The sequence below is a fragment of the Anabas testudineus genome, chromosome 18 (genome assembly GCF_900324465.2).
Source record: "Anabas testudineus chromosome 18, fAnaTes1.2, whole genome shotgun sequence".
NCBI classification, from domain to species: domain Eukaryota; kingdom Metazoa; phylum Chordata; class Actinopteri; order Anabantiformes; family Anabantidae; genus Anabas; species Anabas testudineus.
In genome coordinates, this window is record NC_046627.1 from 5,318,537 (window position 1) to 5,345,139 (window position 26,603).

The 26,603-nt window shown below is 38.2% G+C and overlaps 1 protein-coding gene and 2 long non-coding RNA genes across 3 annotated transcripts in view; 2 read left to right on the forward strand and 1 right to left on the reverse strand.

Annotated features, from left to right (window-relative positions):
- Positions 1 to 6,151: 6,151 nt before the first annotated feature.
- LOC113168198 lies at positions 6,152 to 7,227 on the reverse strand. Its single transcript, XR_003299375.2, has 3 exons — positions 7,133 to 7,227; positions 6,679 to 6,768; positions 6,152 to 6,319 (listed from the first exon to the last, which is right to left on the reverse strand). It is a non-coding gene; the product is annotated as an uncharacterized LOC113168198 (long non-coding RNA).
- A 6,674-nt stretch (positions 7,228 to 13,901) lies between these two features.
- LOC113168179 lies at positions 13,902 to 18,136 on the forward strand. Its single transcript, XR_003299354.2, has 2 exons — positions 13,902 to 15,395; positions 15,769 to 18,136. It is a non-coding gene; the product is annotated as an uncharacterized LOC113168179 (long non-coding RNA).
- A 3,912-nt stretch (positions 18,137 to 22,048) lies between these two features.
- The window catches only part of LOC113168134 (NACHT, LRR and PYD domains-containing protein 3-like), a 167,734-nt gene continuing 163,179 nt past the window's right edge, over positions 22,049 to 26,603 (forward strand). Inside the window, exon 1 of the mRNA XM_033326631.1 lies at positions 22,049 to 22,234. The gene's annotated coding sequence lies outside the window, so the exon portion shown is untranslated. The remainder of the gene's footprint in view (positions 22,235 to 26,603) is intronic.

Below are 26,603 nucleotides of genomic sequence, written 5' to 3' on the forward strand. Positions count from 1 at the left end.
ATGTGTGGTTGTTAGTAAGTTCTAGATATCTACCTAACAGAACCTGTCCCATGGACTAACTGTAGTTTGATGATCTGACTTTAGTTTGGATTGTGCTCATATGTGTGTTAATGGTTTTAAAATCCTGTCAATGACCGTTTTTACTAATGTCATATCAGTGTCATTGAAATCAGTAGATTTTTATCACATGATGATTTAAAATATTTATTAATGTTTCATGTGTCTTGTTAATGTCTTTTTCTTGATATATTGTGTCCCAGCTCTGAACCCGTCGGTCATTCTTTAGTGTGTTAATGTCCTCTGTCCTCACTCGTCTCTACTCGGTTTACTTGTCTGCTTCAATATTCCTGTAATTGTAATTATAGACTGTAAAAACTGGCAGATGATCAGTGGCTCTGACATTGCACATTATAAAGGCTTTTGCAAGGCTGATCCTGAAGTCCCACGACCTCTTGTCAAACCCTCACTTGATGCCCTCCTTGCCTATCAACCCCAAGGTGGAGTGGATGACGCCGTCATACATCTGCTCCATCACACCAAAACTGCTCCAACACCCACTTGGACAAGCCTGGTGGCTTAGTGAGGATCATGTCTTTTGATTTCTCCAGTGCATTCAACACCATCCGGCCTGCACTGCTGGGAGAGAAATTAATAAAACAAAGGAGCTGGAGGGTCATCCCTCTCTCTATACAGGGGGAGGAGGTGGAGATCATATCTGAGTACAAATACCTGGGAGTGTACTTGGACAACAAACTGGACTGGACTAAGAACTCAGCAGCACTGTACAAAAAGGCTCAGAGCTGGATTCACTTTCTGAGGAGACTCAGGTCCTTCAACGTCTGCAGCACCATGCTGCGGATGTTTTATGAGTCTGTGGTTCCAGTGTCATCTTCTATGCTGTGATCTGCTGGGGCAGCAACATGAAGCTTGCAGACACTAACAGACTAAACAAACTGATTAGGAGGGCTGGCTCTGTTCTGGCGGTGGAGCTGGACCCTCTACATATTGTAGAGGAGGATGCTGTCCAAACTCCTCTCAATCCTGGACAATCCTTCCCACCCACTGCACAGTGTGTTGTTGGACTGAGGAGCATCTACAGCCAAAGACTTATTAACATTAAATGCTCCACGGAGAACCACAGGAGATCCTTTCTACCTGTGACGATCAATCTGTACAATTCAGATAGTACAGATAGTTTGTGTCTTATAATTGCGGTCATTCCACCCTGGACTATAAATATTGAGCCATTTTCATTCATCTCACATATTCTGTACATATATTGAGTTCTCTGTATTAATGTTATTGTGTTTATGTGGATCTTTCTGGTTGTGGTTCTCTTTCTTTCTGTCTGTGTTGAGAACAATTGTAATGAGGCAAAACAATTTCCCTCTGGGATTAATAAAGTTTTTTGAATCTTGACAAAATGATGTGAGTTTACTCAGTGATACAGAATCTACTGTTGTAGACACACCAGCTGTCCAGGTCCACAACAAGCTCAGATTTTAAAGTTCAACTCTTCATCAAATCCTATTGCAGAAATATTATAACAGGTTTACAGTTTAATTAAAGACACAAAGTTGCTTCTTTAAAAATCAGTCAATTAAATTTTCCTGGTGAAGTTCCGCCCCCTGCTGGGCGATGGGACGGAAGTAAACAGTTCGATCTGCCATAGCCCGTTGTTGAAGAAGGACATAATCTACATTTAACACAGAATTAGAGCTGGATTAATGATGGTACTGATGTTAACATTGAGGAATTTTATACTGAACCCGATGGAGGATCGTAGAAAACTGTAAGATTGGTTTAGTTTAAGCTGCTGAGAGGGAACAGGAACATGAAGACTGTGGTTAATTAGGATTACTGGATTAATTAAAAGAGAAGCAGACATGACGTGTTTAAAACCCATTACCAAGTATCTCAGTACACACTGGACTAACCAGTCTGAGTCTGGGTCTCTGAGTCCTGAACCCTTCATCTGGTCTTTCTTACAACACCAACACTTCCAATAATTGTGTTGTGGTTCATTGAGCTTCACATCTGTCAAGACAAACGAGGAAGTAGACATACGTCCATGCTTCATACGTCATCAGTGGCGTCACTCGACTACACACCGGATCTCACCTGTCCAGGTTTTGGTTCAGTTCCTCTCATCTCTACTCGGTCTGTTCAGAGCTCTGGTCTCTGCAGCCTCCTGCTGAAGCCGACATGTTGTCCGCAGTCACAGTTTATTTCTTTGTTGATCATCTCTCTAAATGAACTTTTACTGTTACTGTTTATTACTAGGAACTAAAACTACCTGCTGCAAACTCTGCTAAACATTTACATCAGTACAAAGAGTCAATAATCGGTAGTTTCAGTCAATACTGAGCTGACGGGAGACTCGATGCTGATTCCTGCTGTCTGTAGTTTGATTAAGATACTTACACAACTCTTAGTGTTTATGTCTGTTTTTATTTTTATTTAAATACATTTATCTCTTTGTATCAGCTACTGTTAACACAACATATATCCAAATCAAGGACTCCCTTGATTTCATAAATTATTATCTTTATGTAGCTGGCAGCTTCATTTTAAAGGAAGATAACGATGCAGATGATCTAATTTCTACTTAATACAATCATATAATGTTGTGTGACCTGTGATCTTGTTGTTTAAAAGGTTTGTAACACCCAGAATTTGAAAGATCTTGTACTTTTCAGGTGTGTATATGAGAGATCAATACTAATACTAATGACAGATGAATGTGTAACAGTACATTTTGAACCTTTTAACAATAACCATGATAATAATAATAATAATAATAATAATAATAATAATAATAATACTATAATCGTGATGTTGCATTAACTACTTTTCAAAGGTCAGAGCTTTGAACCTGATGCTGGCAGCTACAGGAACTGTTGGACTTTTGGGATGTTTGACAATGTAAAATGTTAAAGTGATTGACCAACCATGTAAAGTTGACATTTGTGTAACTTAATGACTTAATATGTCAAAATGTTTCCCAAAGATCTGTTTCACTGACTTTTGCTCCGTAATTATTTGTGGAGACGATGTCACTCTTCAGTGTCGAGCTCCTGGAGAAGCTACTGTCAGACTGTTGGAGTGGATCAGACCTGACCTGAAGTCGGATGGTGATGTTTTCTTTTACCGGGACGACCGCACTCATGAAAAGTACCAACATCCATTTTATCGAGGTCGAGTGGAGCTGAAAGATCCAGAGATGAAGGACGGTGTTAAAATAGGCCAACCACCCTACTGTGCCCCCCGACCTGGTTAAACAAAGATCAGTGTCCAGTCTTTGGATACTGTAGAAGTGGGGAGTTGTACTTTTACTTCTTTTGTTTTTTCTCCTTCAGACCAGAAAAATAAAACAGCTGAAACTGGAGACGCTGTAACTTTGTCCTGCCAAGTTCCCAGAGACACTGAAATCTTAGTCTTAGAGTGGATCCAACCTGACCTGGAGCCAGAAAATGTGTTTTTCTATAAGAACGGACAATCTCATCCAGAACACCAGCATCCATCTTTTAGGAACCGGGTGGAGCTGAAGGACGAACACATGGAGGATGGAGACCTGTCTTTGATTCTGAAGAACGTGATGATTAGTGACACTGGAACGTACGAGTGTCACGTCTACCAGAGTGAAAGAAATCACACGATGAGCATCATCGACCTGAAGGTCGACGACTCAGGTGAGTTAGTGTGTGTGTGTGTGTGTGTGTGTGTGTGTGTGTGTGTGTGTGTGTGTGTGTGTGTGTGTGTGTGTGTGTGTGTGTGTGTGTGTGTGTGGATCAGAGTTGAAGCTGCTTCCTGGTTGTTGATGTGAGAGTGAAACATCACAGATCAGATGTTGGTGTTGATGAGACTTTGTAGAAAACAGCTGGTATGAGTGATGGGATCAAAGTGCAGTAGATAATGTCTGACAGGAGTTTGAAGAGGAAATGGATTCTGTTGTGTTCTTCACTCATCACCTACCTGACACCTGCTGACTCACTGCTGCTTCTCATCTGCAGGAAACAACAAGGCTGCAGGAGACAAGGATGGAGGAGACAAGGCTGGAGGAAACAAGGATGGTTGGCTGTTGGTCTGTCAGTTTCTGTGCTTCTGGCTGTTGTTGTTTGTTTTCTGTATTTAGAAAGAAACAACATCTGAAGCAGACTTCATATGAACCTGCTCCTGAAACAGAAGGTGAACATCAGGACGCAGAACGTTGATAAAATCGTCTCTTTGTCGTCAACACTGGTTTCTGCTGAGACATTACTGAGGATAACAGCAGAGCTTAACTTATCTGTATGATGAACTTTACTTCCATGTGACACTTTTCCAGCTTCTAACTAGTGAAACTTTTCGTCCTGAGAAGAAAAAAGTCCAGTTGATGACTCAACTTCCAGTTAACTTCACCTGGACGACTGAGAAAACACAAAAAGAGATGTACTGAGGGATCTTAAAGAGACAGTACACGTCTGTACACGGTTTGCATTAACATTACAGTAATTAAAAGTTACATTAACATTTCAGTTCTAATCATTCAGATCAGATGTTTTTCTGTTTATAACGTCTCCAAGTCCAGATTGAAAACGGTTCTAAACTGCTGAATCTGCACAGAGATTTTTTCTATTAAAAAATGATCAGTAGTAGAGTAAATGATTTGAGTCGCTTGATTTGAGGCTTTTATGAATGTAGCCAAAGTGTTTTGTTGCTGAGGTCACATAAAGCTCTGCAGAACAGCCTGAGGTTAGACGACTGTAAAAGGCTCTGTACCTGATTACAATCTGATTGTTATGATTCATACACATTCACTGTCATGTACTGTTCTTTGGTTGTGTAAAGCTGCTTTGTGACAATGTCATTTGTAAAATACGCTCTACAAATAAAATTGAATTGAACTGAATTGATTACTCTAAAACTGTAACAGGTAAAGCCATATTATTGTCACAAGTGGAGCTGAACTAGTTGAAACTTGATTTCAGCCATGGTAAAGGTTACTCTACAGCTGCTGATGCTGCATTAGGTTAGAATAGGAAAAAAAATAATTTACCTCAAATATTATTACATGTTTATAATTTAATTAAAGACACACAGTGGTTTAGTTGTTTCTAAATCAGAGATAAAAGTACTTCTGCTGTATATTTGTACTTATCAGTGTTTTATCTGAACTGATATTACTGAAGTTAGGTCTATAAAGTAAAAGATCAATGAAGGATCATAGTGATCACTTTCAAAGTTTAAAAATCACAACAATTTCCTTTTTTTCTGTCTTTTCACTGTTCGTTGACAACTTCACTGCAGTTTTATAAAATCTATATTTATAGATTTTTATATTTATTAAAATAAGTCTGCACATAAATTTCAATCTTTTGTTCTTTTTTGATGAATCAAATTTAACATTATATTAAATCACCTCCTGGGCTGTGTCTACAAACAGGAAGGGGTCACTAAGAGTTAACTTGCTGGTTCTGATGTGGGGATGAGCTGTGGAGTCTGATCTGTCCCAACATCAGCTTTGTTATTGTGGTAAATAAACCAGAGGTTGGTTAATGTCAGAAACATGTTCAGGAAATGTGTGTGTTCACTGGAGCTGCAGGGACAAACTGAAGGCGTTTCCAGTAGGAGCTTTAGCTCAGGACGATCAGCTCCACACAGATGTTACATTTAGATCAGTTTTGTGTCCATGAAGCAGAAAAACATCCAATTTTCCTCAAATTCCTAATATTAACTAAATTATAATGTGTTCAGTCTCTGATTACTGATTTATCTGAGTAAACAGGACATTTTGGTCTTTAAGCTGCAGGAATCTGATCAATGTGAAGTGGAGGAAGTGGGAGCAGTTTTCACTGAGGACGAGGTACCAGCACACACCTCTGAACAGTGTTGTGGCTTCACCACATGTAGGTCGTGTTTCCTTTCATTTACTGTGTCTCAGCTTTTGAGCTGCACACAGGCTGAAACCAGAGGCAGAGATCAGATCATTCTGTACAAAGTAAATTTTAAGAAATGAGTGAACCAGTTGTAAATATAATTTATTCAAACTAAACTGTTTATTTTCACTTATGACAAAGAAAAGCATCACAACGTCAAAAAGTGAGAAACTAAAACAAGCGAAAGTTTCTTTAAGTAAATTTATTAATTATAAAACAAGTAGTAACTGAACTCTGATATAAAAATGTAGAAATGTATAATGTAGCTGTGAAATGATGAAATAAATAATGTTAAACAGGATGTGGTGACCAGTTAGTGGCCAGTAAAGCAGCAGCTGGACGTCACTGGTTGGACTGATGTGAAGGTGTAAAGCTCGGCGTCAGTAAAGAGTAGATGACTTCTGATTCGGGTGGAAACAAACAGACACACAAAAGGTTATATGGTTATAATTAATTTAACTCAGTTCTCTGTTCCATTATAAACCAGTGTGACTGCACGTTGTTCTACCTGTACCTCACACTTGACTCTAAGTTCACATACAAATTAACTGATAATAAACTTCAAACATGAAGATTGGATCATTTTTCTTAGTAAATGAGTGTAACTTGTAATTTTTTTTTTCCTTTTGTCCAGTTTTAGGATGTTTTAGATCAGATTTGTGCAGAAATAGAGAAAAATCTAACCATCTACATTATACTGTTGTTTATGTTAGATGACTTTTTCTGAATGATGACGTACAAAAACACACACAGATACTACCTCTGTCTTCATTTTTTGTATTTTGTAGTTGATGTAATGGGTCGATGACACTGTATGTGATGTCATCATCTCCCTCCTGGACTTCAGGACCTGGATCGAAGCAAAATGAACAATTTGAGTAAGTAAGAGAATCTAGAAATCCAAGAAATGTTCAGTGTAAAATCCAGAACCAACTAGAACCTGCAGAAACTATTAATCAGACCACATCAAATACAGTAAATAATAACAAAAAGCTTCTGATACACTATAAAAGCTGCAGCATATGTAAGTCCCTTTAAGGACAGTAGTGTTTTTGGTCAACCAATGATATTTTATGACTCTACTGTAGGTATATTCACCTTCAACTTAAATAAATAAATGAATAAATAAGCCTCCACTGTTAATTTAATTGGACAAAGTAAAATAAATACAGTTAGTCTTTATTCTTGTTTCTTTTTGGGTGAAGTTGTCAAACCTTTTGGTTTCCTGTGGATGCATCGTATGACCAGTAGAACCAGAGCAATAATTACAACCAGACCATAGATGGAGGGAACAGACCACAAGGCTGCCAGCAGAGGAGAGGGAGAGGGTGAAGAGCTAGCAGGGCTACTGCTAGTAGGGGTGGGTGTGGTGCTGGGTTTTCCTAAAAAGAAGCAAATGTATATGTGTATGTCCGCAGAAGTCAACACTTCAGTGCATTCACTTATTTCACTGTGCAGAATTTGTTGTGTGCATATTCCTCACAGTTTATTCATTACATTACATTACATTTTAGTCATTTAGCAGACACTTTTATCCAAAGCGACTTACAAGTCATTACAAGTTACAATGGTAGGCAGGGCAGCATGAGGAGGTCTTGCCTAAGGACCCCTACTGGTGGTAGGCCATAGCTGGGATTTGAACCCCAGTCTCCCACATGGGAGGCGGTGATGTTACCACTACACTAACCAGCCGCCATTAAGTGACATTTCTGCTTTAGATCTTTATCATGTAACGTGTGAAACCCAGAGTAAACCTAAAAGTCTACAGACGTATAGAGCTGAGTGATATATAAAGAAATTAAATTGTAGCTACAATTTTCTGTTATTTGGACAAAACTTTTTAGCCATGAATTAAAATTAAATAATAATTAATTAATTACATTGTTTTTTGTCATTTGACACTGTTACAAACTTGTTAGACTTTTAAATGTTTTACTTATTATTTGTTTACATTTACATTTACATTTAGTCATTTATCAGACGCTTTAATCGAAAGCGACTTACAAGTGAGGAACAAGGCAAAAATCTAAGTCAAGAAGAAAAACATCAAAGCAAAGTGCTATCAAAAAAGTGTTTCTGTTTCAAGAGATGTAGGAACATGAGAGTAGAGAGAGAATTTTTTTTAAAGTGCAAAGGAAGATGCGGAAGAGTTCTGTTTTTTTAGCAGTTTCTTAAAGATTGCAATTGAGGTGGCTGAGCGTGCAGAGTTCTGCAGCTCATTCCACCATCGTGGGATCACTGAGCTGAACAGTTTTCCTTGGTGTCGACTGTGTGGTGCTGGTACCACCAGACGACGTTCACTGGTTGAGCGCAGTGGACGGGAGGGAATGTAGACGTGAATGATTGAACTGAGATAAGGTGGAGCTGTGGAGTTGACCACTCTGTAAGAGACAGAGCTTTGAACTTGATCCTTGCAGCCACAGGAAGCCAGTGCAAAGATCTGAAGACCTGTGTGACATGAGACCTTTTTGGTTGATTGAAAATGAGGCGTGCTGCCGCATTTTGGATCATCTAGAGGGGTTTGGTCGTGGATGCCAGTAAACCCATCAGTAGTGCATTGTAGTAGTCAAGACAAGATAAGATTCATGCCTGTACAATGAGTTGGGTCATGTACTCCGTCAGATAGGGTCTGATCTTTCTGATATTGTGGAGGGCAAATCTACACAGCTGTGGCGATGTGTTCCGTGAAGGTCAGGTGATCATCGATGATGACCCCCAGTTATGTTTACATAAATAATATATAACAGTTTCTAACATAAAACACAAGGTTTGACCTCCTGACCTGTGACAGAGATCCAGCTGGGTGGAGACTCTCCATGACTGCTGATGTGACACTTGTAGAGGCCTTCATCAGACTTGGTAACATGGTGGATGGTCATGTGACCTGTAGGCCCAGTCCTGATGAGGGAGCCATCTTTATAGAAATCAGCTGGGAGCTTGGAGGGAGGGCTCTTTGTTTGACAGTGCAGAGTGACATCATGTCCCTCCATCACAGGGAGGACAGGACTCTGCAGGATCACTGATCCACCTCAACACAGAGACAAACTACAGCATTTCATCCATTTCCACACAGACTCATCAACACTAACTCCACAGTCTGATCTTACCAGAGACAGTGATGTTGATGATGCTACTGGTTGATCCCTCTCTGGACTCACACCAGTAAACTCCACTGTCCCATGAGACAATAAAACTGAAGGTACAGGAAGAACCAGTTGGTTCTCCCCAACCATCTCCACACTGAGTCCTGTTTTCTCTGGTTGTGTTCCTCCTCAGTGTCCATCCAGCAGAGCTGTCGTCCTCCTCACAGCTTAGAGAGAAAAAGTCTCCATCAAACAGCTGAGATCTGCTGGGACTCATAGTCAGAGAGTCTGAGACGTTCAGGATTTGGGTGTTGGTGAAGGGTAAAGTGGCAGAATTATATTTTTAAGAAATATCTTAAATCAAACTGTAAATCACTTACTAACAACATCATGCTAAGAGAAATGTACTAACCTGTGGTGGACGCACAGCACAGCAACAGGATCAGGACTGAAGAGAAAAAGACACTGAGGTTTGAACTTACAAAAAGTTAATTGGAATTAGTAGATGCTCTCTGCTATGAACAACTTTAATCACACCAAAGTGCCCGTCTGTCTCAGACCGACTCAGCTAACATCCTGTTCAGACCTACTCAGGTAACTCTGTCTATCTGATTACCAATGAAAGCTGTATCTAGCCTCAGAGCTCTGTTGTAAATCTCTCTGACCTACTTTAGTATCAGTCTCTTCGATCTTATTGTGCTTCCAGCACAACTGCTGTGAAAACCACAAACTCTGCTACATAGAGTACATCACCATTTCTCTAGAATTCAACAGTATTATGTCATGTTTTATTCTGACCACTTTAGTTGGAACTATTCTTAGGGTCTGTCTGAATGTTTTTCCACCTCCACATTTCAGATAACAAAAGATCTCACCTGATCTAAGCAATGAGCTTAATGTGCAAGAGCAAACACTACACTATATATATATATATATATATATATATATATATATATATATATATATATAGATAGATATATATAGATATATAGATGTATAGATATAGATATATATATATGTATATAATGTACATATATATATAATGTACAAGAGCAGTAGAGTAATTTTAATTTTATTAATCATATATATATATATAGATATATATATATATATATATATATATATAGATATATATATGTATATAATGTACATATATATATAATGTACAAGAGCAGTAGAGTAATTTTAATTTTATTAATCTTTACTAGACATATTTTGAGATCCATCCCATTTATTTTATGTGTTAATACACATTATGTTAATTTATTATTGGTTTGCTGTTGTGCTACTCCTATTATAGCAGAATAAGAACTGAAGCAAAAGACAACCTTGACCCTTCATTTTTTTCACTGTTTGATCTTTAGCTTTTAGACAGTGACAGCAGCTAAAATTAGCAGATTGAAGCAAATAGCGTAGTTTCCTCTCGTTGACATTACATCAGAAAATGTGGTAGCAGTAAACTGACAGTGAACAGTACGTTTGGATAAAATACCCATACATTTTAAAGATACTCATGTACCTACATGTTTTAAAATAACACCAATGACTTCCTGTGTCAATATACAATAAAGATCTGATCATATCATCTTTATGAATCTGTTTACCATTTAGCTCATCATAGACATTCATGTAGAAAGATAAACATTAAAAATGACGACTTTTATTAAAAACACATGATGTTTGTGAAATAAATGAGAAGAAGTGAACACTAAAAAAAATCTAACACCAACCAAAAGATATCATTTTACTTTCACTAAAATAGTAAAACATAGTGTTTGATGTAGTCTAATTAAATTCATATACTTCTACCGTATCAGAGTTCATCATCTATGCAGATTATGGTGTAATGTTCACAAACAACAAAAGCTCACATGATCATGTGTAGATGAGATGAATGTACAGAGCATAAAGTAAAAAAAGAAGGAAAAGACAATTTTATGCTATTTTTTTTTATATTTTCACTAATAAAATTTATAAAAAAGGTTTTATTTCTATTTATTTATTTACTGTGCTGTTCTCACAACAGGCGAACTTTGTGTATCTAGACAGCAGCTAACAACAAATACAAGACTCCATACAAGGCTTGTTTTTCTTGTTTTTACTGGAGTTGTAGTGAACTGAGGAGTTCAGTTTTCATGTAAAGATGCTCCAAGTAAAATGCTCCACGTTCCCTAAATCATAAGATCTTTAGTAGGTCTGCTCAGTGATTCAGATTAAAAGTGTCACCACCTCGTGACATGGATGTTGTCGACTGACCGACTTGTTTCCTGAGGAGCAAAGTTCCCAAATGTCTCCTGCATCCTGCAAACAGATTCTACCTTGTTGTGTTTCTTCACAGCTGAGCTCAGCCTCCTCCGAGCCATCATCAAGACCACTGTAAAGAAAAGACACAAAGGTTTTTACTTACAGATCAGACGTTGAAGATGCGTTGAAAAGAACAGTGATAAATATTTTATGTAAATAACATCAAGCATCAGCTCATCTGAATCTACAGAATCATTTCATTTTGACAAGAAGAGCTAATTCAGTTTAATCTCCATCCTCTAAGACAAACACTAATAGAACTCAACTACTCATGTGGAGGAAGTGAGCAGTGTTCACAGGGTTCAAACACTTCATAGTATCAGCTACACACACTTTGGGGATTTGTTCTCTCACCTGCTGAACTGTGTGGTTGTTGTCACAGTAGTGAATGTTGGACTCAGGTGCTCGTAGCTATGAAGAGAAATGAGGAAGTGGATCTCAGTCTGAAATCAGTTCCTCTGTCATCAAGACCTCAAACACACACGTTACAACTACAGCCACTAAAAAACTAAAACTACTACACAATTCTAGATTTGTAATGTCAATATTCTTTTTATCATAAAATGTATTTAATGTAAGATTTAGAGTGAATCTAAAAATGCTAAAGATGTCACCAGTAGTCGTGTGTTGGTGTCCTGTGGACTGTTCAGCACCCTCTTGTGGGTCAACAGAAACCTCTATATAGCACCGTGTTGACGTTTTGATACCAGATGTCTGCAGTACAACCAACACATTGTTATTATGTGTAACACGTGTTCACTGCTGATTTTACAGTTAAATGCATGTTTCATGTAGTTTCAGGTTGAGGATCTTTGAATGATTTCGACTCGTTCAAATGTTCAGTGATTCAGTGTAATATAGTAGTAGTGTTGTGCAGACGTTTGGAAAAATAAAACAGGTAAATGTGTAGTTGGAACATATTTATTTACTTACTACAGCCTCAGGTTTTTAATAGACTCTGTTGGTTATTTGTCTGGTCTGATGAGGGAACTATGACGCCCCCTACGGGTCACGGTGGGGTATTATTTTTCCATAGGTGCTCGGCCACTCTGCATATAGTGAGTAACCATCAGGAACTAACTCTACCGAGTGGTTCATATAGTTTTTATTCCCACAAATCCAATAATAACAAGTGAAGCACAAATCCAGCTCCAGTCCAGTGGACAGCAGCATCCCAGCTGTGATCCAGCTACTGTCAGTCAGTGTCACAGTCTAATAACAGTGTTGAGAGCTGATCAGCTCCGTTAATGAACTGTCTCCATCTCTCTGAGTTCCAGTGATACTTGCTGCTCACAGCTGAGGGTGAACCCACTCTCTGTGGACACAGCCAGCGGGGATCTACTGCATGATACAGGCTCTACTCTCACAATAGATCATTATGCAGCAGAGAGAACGCAAAAATAGCTCCGAAGACAATTCACCGTCCTGAACTTTAGGAGACTCCGTGTGGAACAGACATGGAGACATCTGCTGGGTTAATCTATGTACTGCAGATTTCTATGGATTCAATCTGAGACCAGGAGAGAAGCATTTGTCAGACTGCACAAAGCTTTAATTAGTTAGATCAACTGGTTAGAAGACACATTTAGATTCTGTTTTTCATCAAATAGAATAGAAGTCGTAGTAAAACAGGAGTCGTCTCATCAGTTTACAAGTCTTTTCACCGTCCACATCTTAAGGAAATCGGAGTCTTTTTTTATTCATGACAAAAGTTTTGGCCGGTTCTCAGATCCTGAGACATCAGAGAACTACTGAGTGGTTCATCCTTTAAGAAACCTGATTTGGAATTCTGCTCCGTTTATTCATGTATTTATTTATTTATTTTATCTATAAACTAATGAAAACTGTAGCATACGGTAGGTATTTTTAGTTTGATTTATTATCATGATTTTATTTATTGTAGTGTATGAGGTCCACCTACAGTGTCTGCAGACAACAGCTGATCTCTGACGTCAGAGGGGCGAGACCAGACCCGGTCTCCCTTCAGACCAAATCCTCTTCAGAGTTGTGGATGTTTCTCTTCTTCTTCCATCTGTGCTGTTAAACAGTTTGTTCTGTTTGATAATGTGAACAGAATAATTCAGTAGTTTCTACTTGACCATGTTTCCAGCTGTTCTCTGCTGCTCTGTGCTGCTGACTGTTTGTTTCTTCAGTCTAACGGTGAGTTGAAACTTATGTTTTATCATAAACACAGTGTTTTCATGCACTAAGTTGTTTTTAGTTTTAGTTTATTCAGGTGAACTCTGACTGTTCAGCTCCACAAACAGAGTTCACTTTAACTGTGTCAGTTTATGTTGTTGTTCTGCAGCTCAGAGCAGGTTGTTACTTCCTTACTGTTGTAGTAGAAACAGATCATTGATCTGTTTAGAGATCAGTACAGACTCTGTCCACTGTTTAACATCCTCTAATATTCTGTTTGTTTAACATCTTGTTTAACATCCTCTAATATTCTGTTTGTTTAAGATCCTGTTGCAGCTGTGTTCACATCAGACTGTTCTGATGTTCAGCTGAGTTTAGCTGAAACAAACAACTAAATGTATGAAACACTTTTACTTAACATGTTTCAGAAAATGAACTGACTATTAAGCAGAGTGAAAAACACTGTATTATAAGATAAATGTTATTAATTCAGAGAAATCAACCAAACACTGGTCACATTTTTAGGACAGACACCAGGGAAACAGCAGCGTCCGTCCTACAACACTTATATAACTGAACCTGCTCCACTTCTTTTTATTTTCACATCACCCAGAGACCACAGCAGGATATTAACTGAAGCTGAGTGTGGATGGTGGAAACTGTGTCTTCAGAATAAATTCAACATTGTGGTTTGTTGATGTGGACGATCAGCTATTACAAAGTTTTTCTTTTGCTCTTTGGATGAGTAGTGAATCAAATAGGAAAGAGTCCAGGTACCAGAATCTACATAGTTAAGTTGAACAGTCAGTCTCTGTGGTGTCTTTAACAGACAGGTCTGATGTTAACTCCTACATGTGTAGGACCTGGAAGTTCTAGTGACCTGTTTGACTTTTGTCCTGACACAGTGTCGACGGCACAAAACAGCATTTTACACAGGATGGGTAAAAAGGAAAATGTGCAGGTGTCTTATTGTGACTTTTATATATATGAACTTTACCATGAGGACCTACAAAGACAACATGATAATTATCACTGTTATTAACAACTACTACTAACAACTTCCTTTGATCGCACTTTGTTCTGCATCAGTTCATCTTTTCTTGAATGAGTCACAATTAAACATATACTAAACTGACTCATTTATCATTAGTAACAAGAATCTCTGAAAAATTAAGTCTCATTAAGCAGCTGCAGTGGAAATTCTTGAATGTCTTCATTGACTTTGTCATGGACATTTGGAGATGTTCATTTTATTTTAGCTGGTATAATATAATAGTTGAATAAATAAACTGATCAAACAATTTGTTTTGGGTCAGTAGGTAAAAATAAATGGATTTGCTTTTAAGTTCCAGTGAACAAACCATCATCAGACTGAAGCCAAAACAAACACTGAGTGTTGTAGTCAACTATTTCCTACTTTGTTAAAAGTAGGAACTCAAAAGATCCAGGAAATACCATAGAAAACAATTGGCGGATGACAGAAGAATTATTTCACTGGTGAAGGAAAAAATCCTTTAGAAAAGCTGATGAAACAACACTTTCCTAATTCTCTGGCCATTAGAACTGTTCTCATTCCCAATTAGATTAATCTTTTCTGTTCTTGATTCTTTTTCAGGTCAGCAGATCTTCACAGCTCGTCTTGGACTGAATGTCATTCTGCCTTGTTGAACGTCCAGCAGCACCGTCAGCAGACCTGACCTGGAGTCTGAATACGTGTTCTTCTACAGAGACAAACAGTCAGATAAAACCTATCTGTCTTTTAAGGACCATCATGTGGAGCTGGTGAACAGTCAGATAAAGGATGGTAACCTGTCTTTAATCCTGAAGAACGTGATCAGAAGTGATGCTGGAACGTACGAGTGCAGAGTTCATCAGGACACAACATGAAAGAAGAGAGTTGTTATTAAGTCTGGACCCATCAGTATCGTCCACCTGACAGTTACAGAACCAGGTGAGTGTGTTCAGTTCACTGTGAATCATACTTAACAAATTTAATAGCACTAATTTCAGACAGCTTAATAATAATATCACAGAAGTTCTCATTTCTTTTCCATTGTACTTTGTCATCTGGACGTTGAGTCATGACAACTGGACTTCCTTCTTATGAGTTCTTATCAGTCTGTAGTCCAGGTGTCATGACTCAACTTCCAGATAACTTCACCTGGATGACTGACAATCTTCACCAACATATCTACCTTGTCATGTTTAAGAGGTTGCAGTATTTGTACAGGAGCTATAAGCTGACATGAGTTTGTAAAAAGAGAAAATAGATTCTGTTGTGATCCTCAGTCATCAGCCACCTGACACCTGTTCGTACTCTGCAGGTAACACACCTGGAAACACAGGGAATGGACAACACGGGAATGGACTGTTGCTGTGTCTGCAAGTTGTGACTTATTTTTATTTGTTGGCACACTGAAGAAATGCAGCAAATGGTGTAAATGTGTGTACCACTCTGGTCTTACAACAGCAGACTGTTGAGCAGACTTACAGTGTGTGTGGCTTGTGTTTAGTGCTCATGTTTTTCCACTGCATAGCACAGTAGAGTAACTAAACATGATTCTAGACAAGACAACAGGGGAGCGCTGCATACCACCCTCACACTCTTCCCAGCATCTCCTGGTGATGAAGGACGTTTTCAGTGTGAAGACAATACCAGCATATAGGGATTTCAGGAGAAGACTGATATGTTTTGTCTCAGTTTATTACTGGAGTGATCCAGTAAACATCCATTTGTTTGTTGTTTTAGACCAGTTTACGGATGCTGGATTAATTTTAGCACTGAAGCTCAAAGATGGACTGATACTGACTGTGACCTCAACCGAGGCCTTGTTCAAAGCAAAACGGCACATTTTTGAGAGTGTTCACACTTCAAGGACCTGATGTTGCCGGGTTCAGAGTCTTGACTATGAATATGTCATCATAGTTGGGAAGGAGCCACAGACATTTCACCTCCAGACACAAGATACTTTTGAGAAGCAAGTACAGATTTCGCCCACAACAAACATAAATTCTTCTTGTGCTGCTACCCTGTGGAGAGGCATGAAGCTCATAAAAACTCTGGAAATGAAGCTACAGGGAATTTCTACTCCCACCATGTTCAGGACAAGTATGTTAGACTCAGTCTCAGTTTTCTGTTTGGAGGTTTCAAACTTGTTTACTTTACTTCTGAGCCAATCACATCTCTGCTCTTTCTCTGCACTTATAGTGATTTTTAGTTGGATTGACTTGGCTGATATTGAGGGCATCTGGTGGACAGATGCTGAATGTTAGGGACTGAAGGAAGGAGGGTGTGACAGCTGCTTGTTCTACATCTCAGTCTCTTCAAGTTATGCTGTTATTTAACCTTAAATTATTTGTGGCTGCATCAGTAAAGTGAGTCAAGAAACTGAGACACAGTACTGTAGCTTGAGTTTGATCGATCTCATAAATATAGATATTTGTAAGTTACTTTTTTTCTCTGCTCAGCAGCTGATTTCGAGAAAAACTGGAACATAATAATGATAATAATAATAATAATAATAATAATAATAATTGATAACATGAATAAAATAGTGTCAATCACAAAATTAGAAATATTTTCTGCTTGTTATTTAGTAATAGTCTTTCTTGACTTGTTTACAGCCTTACTGTAGCTACACTGGTCCAAAGAAATGCTGATCACACATCATACAGATGTGTTTGGTGTTTTTATTTTCTCGTTCTCTCTCTCTTTATCAGTCTCTTTCTTCATAAGACGCAACATTAAATTAAATCCTGAACAATTAAATGTGCTTAAGCAATCTTGAATTTACAATAGAAATGTAGTAAAAGGACGACAATAACACAACAAATCAACATCTTAATGAAACACGTCTCTGAGACATTTACACCAGACAGAGTAATTGGGTCTTTTATCCTGGGGGGTGGATGTTTGGTGTGCTGTCTACATGTTTGTGGTAATGACTGTTTACGTATGACTGTTGTTTGTATCATGCTAAATATTAAGTTTTGAAATCCAGCCATACATGTTTGAGCTGAAATCAGCTCTGAGCTAGTGAGCCTCACTGTGGACTGTCGACCATAGTCTGTTAATAGACTGATGATGGTCGTATGTCACAGTGTCGGTGTGCAGTAAAAACATCTTAGCACAAAATGAGGAGAGGAAACTTAAAGCTGGCTGTTTTTTTATGGCGAGCATTTTAAAATATGTTCACATTAAAAGAGCTATAGCTCTGTTCACAACAGTATATGAATGGGACAAAAAATGTTTTCTTGTTATGTCTGGGATTTCTTTTCTTTCTGTTGTTGTTTAGACCAGGTGAAAGTGAAGCCTGGAGATGAAGCCCGATCAGATGTTGGTGTTGATGAGACTTTGTAGAAAACAGCTGGTATGAGTGATGGGATCAAAGTGCAGTAGATAATGTCTGACAGGAGTTTGAAGAGGAAATGGATTCTGTTGTGTTCTTCACTCATCCCCTACCTGACACCTGCTGACTCACTGCTGACTTCTCATCTGCAGGAATCAACAAGGATGGCAGGAGACAAGGATGGAGGAGACAATAGTGGACATGTTGGACTAGTAGCTGGTTTATTAGTTGCTGTTCTGTTTCTCTGTGTTATTGGTTTTATCATCTTTAAAAAACGTCAGAAGTCGATTTTGTAGCAGCCTCCTCCTGAAGAAGCAGGTGAACAACAGCAGGTGTAAAATGCCTGAGAGGGATCCCAGGTCTTAAATCTTAATTGATCGTTCCTCGACCTCCACTCAGTCCAGATGTTGTCCTGCTCCTCCGTCTTGAAGGAAAAAACCCTCGGTTCCTCTCTCCTCAAAGTTAAAGCCAGTTTTATTATCGATTCACACTACAACACTGATCAAGTTGATGACTGATGCTGAATGTTTTATATTTTAACTTTTGACTGTAACTAAGTGATTTGAAAACTTTTTTAAATCTTTGGTAAAGTGTGAATGAAAGTTTGAAAATCATGTTGCAGACAATAAAAACATTTTTAAGCTTTGTTCTTGCTAGTTCCTGAGTTTACTGAGCCGTGTGTTGATGTGTCCTCTGGTCAGAGATGAAACTTGAGATGATTATGGTTCAGTGTCACAGTTCAGTTTACAATCTGGTGTCATGTTGTTCTACTCTGATACTTAACATACTGTACCTCTTCTGAGTGTCGAGTAGTCCTAAAAGGTCAAAGACCTCCTTGAAGATACTGGAATGAAAATTTGTTACAGCATTTGGGTTTAAGATGAGGAAACGGAGACAAAAGTACAGAACTGTATCATTCATTGTAATTTGATGTTATGCTAGTAGTCATATCACCTCCTGCCTTCCACCAACATTAGATAAACTCCATTTTGCTAACAGGCCGAAAAGATCCACAGAGGATGCAGTAGACAAAAATGAAGTGTAACGTTAGAGAGGCTACAACCAGTAAAACATTTAAACAGCTGGTTACATTGAATTTAATGTTATTGTCCAGGTTAAACTGAGAAAAACCACCTGACTGGTTAAATCCACCAGGACAGATCATTATGTTGATGCATTAAACTGTTGAGCTGCAGATCCTGAAGTGAACACAGTGTGTCAGACTGAGCTGTTGGATTTCTGCCATATCTGAGTGCAGCTGTCAAAAAAGAAAAAAAAAAACGAGCCAAGTATTATACAACACATAGCTCAGCTCATATGGAGTTCTCAGCAGAGACGCTAGTATTGTTTTTTTCACACATTTCTCTTGTTTCCTCGGTTAACATTTGTGTGATGATGTCAACTGAAATATTGTTATTTTGTTTAAATTACATAGTTTTTTAATTTTTTTTACTTAACTGACGTTAAGATTCAGAATTACATCAGACAGGATTCATGACTCTTGAGAGCAGAAACAATCAGAAAGTGTAGATCCAGTGTTTTAACTGAAAGCTGATTTAATTTAAGCAGCATCGTGTCAACATTCAGAAAGTCGGATTTGTTCTGAGTCTTTTCAGTTCGTCATGTTGATGTTTTTCTGCAGCAGGATCTTGTTTCCTCCTGAGTTTTAAACACTGGATAAAAACCAGTCAGCACCAGAGGCTGCATTAAGAGATCTTAATGTGAATGAATATAAGGTTTTGAAATCCAGCCAAACAAAAACTGTTTTCTAGTTATATCTGAGTTTTCTTTTTGGTTTTTGTTTAGACCAGGTGAAAATAAAGCCTGGAGACGAGGTCGTCCTTCAGTGTCAGGTTCCCAGAGAAGCTATTATTAGACTGTTGGAGTGGATCAGACCTGACCTGATGTCAGATGGTGATGTTTTTTCTTTTACTTTGACGACCGCTCTTATGATCATATTCTGCCCCCTGCTGGTTGATTCATGTCACTGCTCAACTCTCTGCAGGAGGGGGTGACAGATGGAAACATGTTTTATTATATCACTCTGTTTAATTATCTAATTTATTGAAGTTACTTCAACATTAATCTGGTTTTCTGTGAACATTATGACCACAGGACTGAGGCAGCAGCTGTAGAACATTCAGTTCAAATTAAAGTATTTTATTTAAGGATTCTGCTGATCTCTAAATGTCGACTGCTCTTTATTATTCGTCATTTTATTGTGAGGATTTCTGCAGCACACGTCTCCTACCTGGTTCACACGGTGGTTAAAGTGCGCAAAGAGGTGGGAACTCAGGTTCAGAGCGCAGAGAGGAAGGAGACGTGAGAGCCAGGGAGACTTATTTTAATCTATACCTCACACAAGACAATCAGCAGAGACATTTAATCTGAATAAATAAAGCTCCAAACTCTCTTCCAAATATGAGGAATTTAAGGAGTTTGTACTTTTCCAGCAGCATCAAGCTGCTGTTTGTGCAGCAAGTCACACAAACTCACATCCTGTGAAGTTTGAGGTTGGATAGAGAATCAATAAGTACCAAATAACATCTTATTTATTCTGTATCCGGTGTCTCTGCAGGAGCAGTTCATGTTTGAACCGGTCCGGTTCATTTAAAGAACCAGCTGATGGGATCCTTCACATGGCGTCTGCTCTACAGTTGTTTGTCGTCTCTTGGTGTTTGTTGGTCTTCTTCTCTCAGATGTCTGCATGTGAAGGTTGGTGTGTGGAGTCTACAGATTTACAGCTACACTGAAACTTTCTAAAGAGGCAGTTTGTGTGTCTCCTGGCTCCTCCGACACTCATAAATCTGCTTTTAACCAATAATATTGGGAAGAGTTGATTTATTGTGGTAAAGAAATCCCTGTAGCCTAAGAGTATGTATACATATCAAGAATAATGTGCTAAATCAACCCCCTCCACCTTCCTCTTTTCAGTCTTCCCAACATCTGGATTCCTCAGGGGGCCCACTTTCTATAGGTTAATCAAGTATTTTAACAAAGCATGACTCACCATTTTGTAGTCTTTTTAGTACTTTAGTAATTTAGGAAACATGTAAATACTCTAATTTTAATATTGTTTTTTATGCACTTGAAGTGATTTTTCTGACTTCACATATATGTTTAAGCATTCACCATGGACCCCCAACTTCACAACAGTATATGAATGACACTAAAACTGTTTTCTAGTTATGTCTGGGTTTTCTTTTCTGCTTTTGTTTAGACCGGGTGAAAGTGAAACCTGGAGACGACATCGTCCTTCAGTGTCAGGTTCCCAGAGAAGCTATTATTGGACTGTTGGACTGGATCAAACCAGACTTGAAGTCAGATGGTGATGTTTTCTTCTACCGTAACAATCTTATGAACGCTACCAACATCAAGCATTTCATGGTCGAGTAAAGCTGAAAGATCCAGAGATGAAGAGCAGAGACATTTCTGTGATTCTGAAGAACGTCACCATCAGTAATACTGAAACAGACGAGTGTCACGTTGGAGATGGAGGAACATCTCAGCTCATCAACACCATCCACCTGACATTTGAACCAGGTGTGTGTGTGTGTGTGTGTGTGTGTGTGTGTGTGTGTGTGTGTGTGTGTGTGTGTGTGTGTGTGTGTGGATCAGAGTTGAAGCTGCTTCCTGGTTGTTGATGTGAGAGTGAAACATCACAGATCAGATGTTGGTGTTGATGAGACTTTGTAGAAAACAGCTGGTATGAGTGATGGGATCAAAGTGCAGTAGATAATGTCTGACAGGAGTTTGAAGAGGAAATGGATTCTGATGCTGAATGTTTTATATTTAAACTTTTGTAATGTGGAGATTTTTACAGAAACATTTTGTCATTTTGCTTTTGTGGTTTTTAAAACACTTTATTTCTCCATAATAAGCTTTTATATGTATTTTATTAACTATTTTTATGTCTTAACATGTTTCCTTTTTAAATAAATTATTTATTACTAACAGCAGCTTGTTGATCTTTGTTCATAAATATTGTTTGTTCAAAGGTGAGTTTACTGAGTCTTGTGTTGATGTGAAAAACTGTTAATAAGTTCAACAAATATCATGAATCCAAAGTAACAAAGTTTGTTTGTGTGAAGTTTTAACTGTTTGGGATGAGAATTAGAATTAATGACACAGGAAGAGACTTTACAACGACGCAGAGACTTGAAAGACACACATTCAAGTTTCCACAGCTCCAACATCAAGAAGGAAACATGACATGACTCTGGTTCACTGGGAGAAGCCTCGCCTTCTTGGAAAAATCAGCCGCTGGAGTTTTGGTCCGATTTCAACCATCGTCACAGTTCGTTGTTGAAGAAGGACATAATCTACATTTAACACTGAATTAGAGCTGGATAATGACGGTACTGATGTTAAACTGTCCAATATAAAAATAATTTTATAAAATGAATTTTATACTGGACACGACGGAGGATCGTAGAAAACGGTAAGACTGGTTTAGTTTCGTTTCTTATAAACTTCTGGTCGGTGACTTTTGGAAGTTGTGTTCAAAGACGCCATTTTAGCAAAGTTTGTGTCTGAGAGTGAACAGAAACATGAAGACTGTGGTTAATTATAATTAGTGGATGAATTAAAAGAGAAGCAGACGAAGATTTAAAACGTGTTAAAAGCTCATTAACAAGGATCTCAGTCCACTCTGTACTAACCAGTCTGAGTCTGGTTCGTAAAGTCCGCAGATTGAAAACGTAGCTGTGGACAAACATCACTATGATTACTCAGTAAAGTCAGTAGAAATTAATAAAAGCTTGTCTACATTTTCTACATTAAACCGAACACTACATATATTAATATAATAATTTGGTAGAGTGTACAGCTAAACCGTGGAGGACAGCAGCGACATCTAGTGTCCGGAATGTTAAATACATCATCAGACATTAAAGATAAAGATAGATGAAGCTTCATGGAGTCACACCCTGACCCCTCAGCTGTTCAAAGACTATAGTTGCTGATTTTTGCAAACATTTAATTTGTATGTGATACTCTCTTGAAATTATCCGACTTTGGATAAAACACGTTTGCAGGACACAGATGATGCTGGGAAACATAAAAACCCGCAGTAAGTCTGTAGAGGTTTGGATAGAACAATATCCGATAGACCAACTTCTGCCAAGTTTCCTGCTGATCGGAACCTCTGCAAATGAAGCTGTTAGTGACCGTTAGATTTTGAGATGTTTCTTTTTTACTGATTGCTGATGTTTCTACTTTGAGATTACTCACAAAGTGTTGATGTTTGTTTGAACATTAATTTACACCTGAATCTGAGAGAAAAACCTGCAGTTTGGTTAATTAGTGACTCCAGTTAGGGAGGAAACAGTTACTGGTTTCACAGCAAATATAATAATAATCCGGTGTTGGTAGGTTATTACAGTTTTACATTTTACTTATGTGGTCAACTACCGCGTGATGAATTACCCTGAGTATACAGAAGCGTATTTTCACCCTGGTGAAGCCTGAAGGCCTACTACAGATTAGTGATATGCGCCATCTGTTGGATTGAAAATCAATTGCAATCAACCTGAATAAGGAGTGTTCAGACATGTGGTCACCAGCTGATAATAAAGTGCTAAGTGAATAAAAGACAAGTGTATAAATCTAATTTAATCTGAATATAACCAAAATAATTTGGTTTGGACCAACACAGGATGTCAAATGAAGAATTCACAAGAGGCTTTATAAGTGACACACGTGACATTAAAGTGAATGTTTTGTTAAAGTCATTTAGGAAATATTAGTGTTTGTGTACTTATGTATGAATGAGAAATCAAGTTTACACATTTATATTAAGAAAGAAAAGTTTTTGTAGCATTTTGACATCAAGGAGATTTAGTCTCTCTGAGTCCAGGTCTCCTGCTTTAGAAAGAAACTCTGACAAGGTACAGAGGAGGCGGGAGTATAAAATCTTAGCCCTCATTTTTTATATTATTAAAAGTTAAATCATGTGAAAAGAATATTTAAATGTAGATTTATTCAGAAAGGACATGATGAAGGTTAGTGTTTATTACGGAGTGTAGAGTTTAAACTCATACTTGTACGTGAGAGATCAATAATAATACTAATGACAGATCAATGTGTAACAGTACATTTTGAACATATTAACGATACCATGATAATAGTGATGATCATTATCACTTATCTGAGTGATGATGGTGAGGATCAAACTAACATTTCACTGATTGAGGCTGTTTTATCAGAGCAGAAACCAGGAAGCCATAATTCACATAAAGCTGAGTGTTGATCCAGACAAACATTTGATCTAATCAGTTTAATAATTTGAAATAAGTAAAGTTGACATTTTTTGTCCAATATGTCTCATATGAAGGATCATTTGATTCAGAACAGGTGAACAACCACTGTCCTCTGGTCAGAGATGAAACGAGATGATTATGGTTCAGTGTCACCATTCAGTTTACAATCTGGTGTCATGTGGTTCTACTCTGATACTTAACTTACTGTGATCACTTATTATTACAGTAGAACTGCATCATATGAGCAGATTCACTGTTACATTTGTAACCAGGTGGAAAAATGTAAATAGGATGTAGTCACTGTGGCAGTTTTACTGGAGATGTTCACTTTGAACAGCAGATGGCGCAGTCTGACTGTTCAACACAGTGATCTGGTCCTCGGAGGTCAAAGGTTGAAACACCAGTCAGCTGTTGGGCTGGAGAGGGCTGTGTTTGCTGATAGAGAGTGAGTTTAGTAAATTAAATAAAGATACGTTAGGCAGGAAGGATGAGGTTGTTGATGACATAAGTGTACCATTTACAAAAGGGGGGTTGGTTTGAGCAATAGCTAAGATTAAAAATTCAGCTCCAGGGAAGGACGAGATTTGATATATTATGTTAAAACAGCTAGGCAGTGTAGCACTAAATAAATAGTTGTCACTGTTTAATAGAGTATGAGAAATGGGGAAATTGCCAAATGGTTGGAAGGAAGCAATTATACTTCCAATAAAGAAACCAGGAAAGCATCCAAGCAAACCTGGAAGTTCTAGGCCCAAAGCTTTGAGATCTAATGTGTGTAAAATTATGGGAAGGATGGTGAATAATAGACTGACATATTATCTGGAGAAATATAATGTGGGGAAAAAGTGTCAGAGTGGTTTTAGGAAAGGGAGAGATACTATGGATCCAGTGTTATGTTTGGAGCACGAGATAAGAAGGGCTCATGTGAACAAAGAGCTGGTAGTGGAGATCATTATTTGCTGATGATAGAGAATTATGGAAGAGAGGAAGAAATACAACAGGCCTAGTAAATAAAATACAGGAGGGAATAAAACAAGTAGAGGAATAGGGATGAAATGGGCATTTAGATTTTCAATAAAAGTCTAAGGTAATTCTTTTTACAGGAAATATAACTAAAGTTATATGGAGCAGTATTAGAACAGGTTGATTCATTTTGTTTTTTGGGCATGAACTTTTATTTCAGGCTAACATGAAAGGACCACATCTCTTATGTAGTAAATAGCTGTACGAAAGTACTGAATGTGATGAGGTGTCTTGTAGGGCTGGAACAGGGAACAGATGTTCTATCACTGAGGTACATTTATAAAGCCTTAATAAGGTCTTGTTTAGATTATGGCAGTTTTGTTTATGGTTCAGCAGCTAAAACCACATTAAGAGGTCTTGTTCAATCCAGAACACTAAGACTATGCACTGGTACGACTAGGACATCTCCTGTGTGTGTTGTGCAGGTGAAAATAGCGGAAATGCCATTTTGAGCGGGTGGGAGTTGAGGCAGCAAGAGGCATGGAAGTCCTGGAGAGGGTTTTTCATCCAGTTGTGATTTGGCCTGTGATTCCACTGTGGAGGTTGAAGAGTCCAGTTGTAGATTTGGATGTATTGATGATTAAACAGGAGAGGGAAACTAGGGATGTAATGATCGAGTTTTATGAACATTTGGAACCTGCTCATGTAGGCATAACTGGAATTGAGACAGCTGATAGATTAGCCAAGCAAGGTCTAAATCAAGTACACATAGACATCAATGGTAAAATGTCAAAGTCTGAGGGGAAGAATATTGTCTGGAGGGCGATAAATAGAAAGTGGCAGCATTACTGGAACCAGGAGAGGAAGGGAACATTTATATAGAATACAGAGGAAAGTGGGAGAGGACAGAGGATGAGGTACAAACAGACAGGAAGAAGTGTTTTTTACCAGACTACAAACAGGACACAGTAATTTAAATAGTACGTTACATTTAATAGGGAAACATGAAACTGGGATATGCAGAGACTGTCAGGAACCAGAGACAGTGGAACATGTTATGTTGAAATTTAGGCGGTACAACCGGGACTAATGGAGGTTTCACTACGGTACCGATTCAGGACAGTGGTTCCACCTCGTCTCTCTTCCTGGTTCCATTTATTTCCGGCTTCTGTTGTTGTGATGCAGTAAAATGTGTCCGTTTAAAAACGTCTTTAATGGACATAGAGTTAGTTGATGGTCGCCCTGCCTCCTCAAATCAGAGGAGACTTGGTCCCAGATGTTCAGTGTTTCATGTCCACTGGACTCAGAACTGAGGTCTGCAGTTGGACCTCTGGGAGAATTATTACAGATGAAACAACTCAAGTAGTTAGTACATTAAAGTACATCATTTATCAAAGTAATAGTATCACGTTTCATTCTATCCATTCATATGATGAGATACTTGTACTTTACTTGAAGGTACTTTTACTCCACTACAGAGGAAAATATTGTACTATTTAATTTACTACATTTGTTTCACAGCTACTTTGCAAATTGTTCATAGAAACTCTGATCAGCTGATCTGTGATGTATTAGTACACATTCACC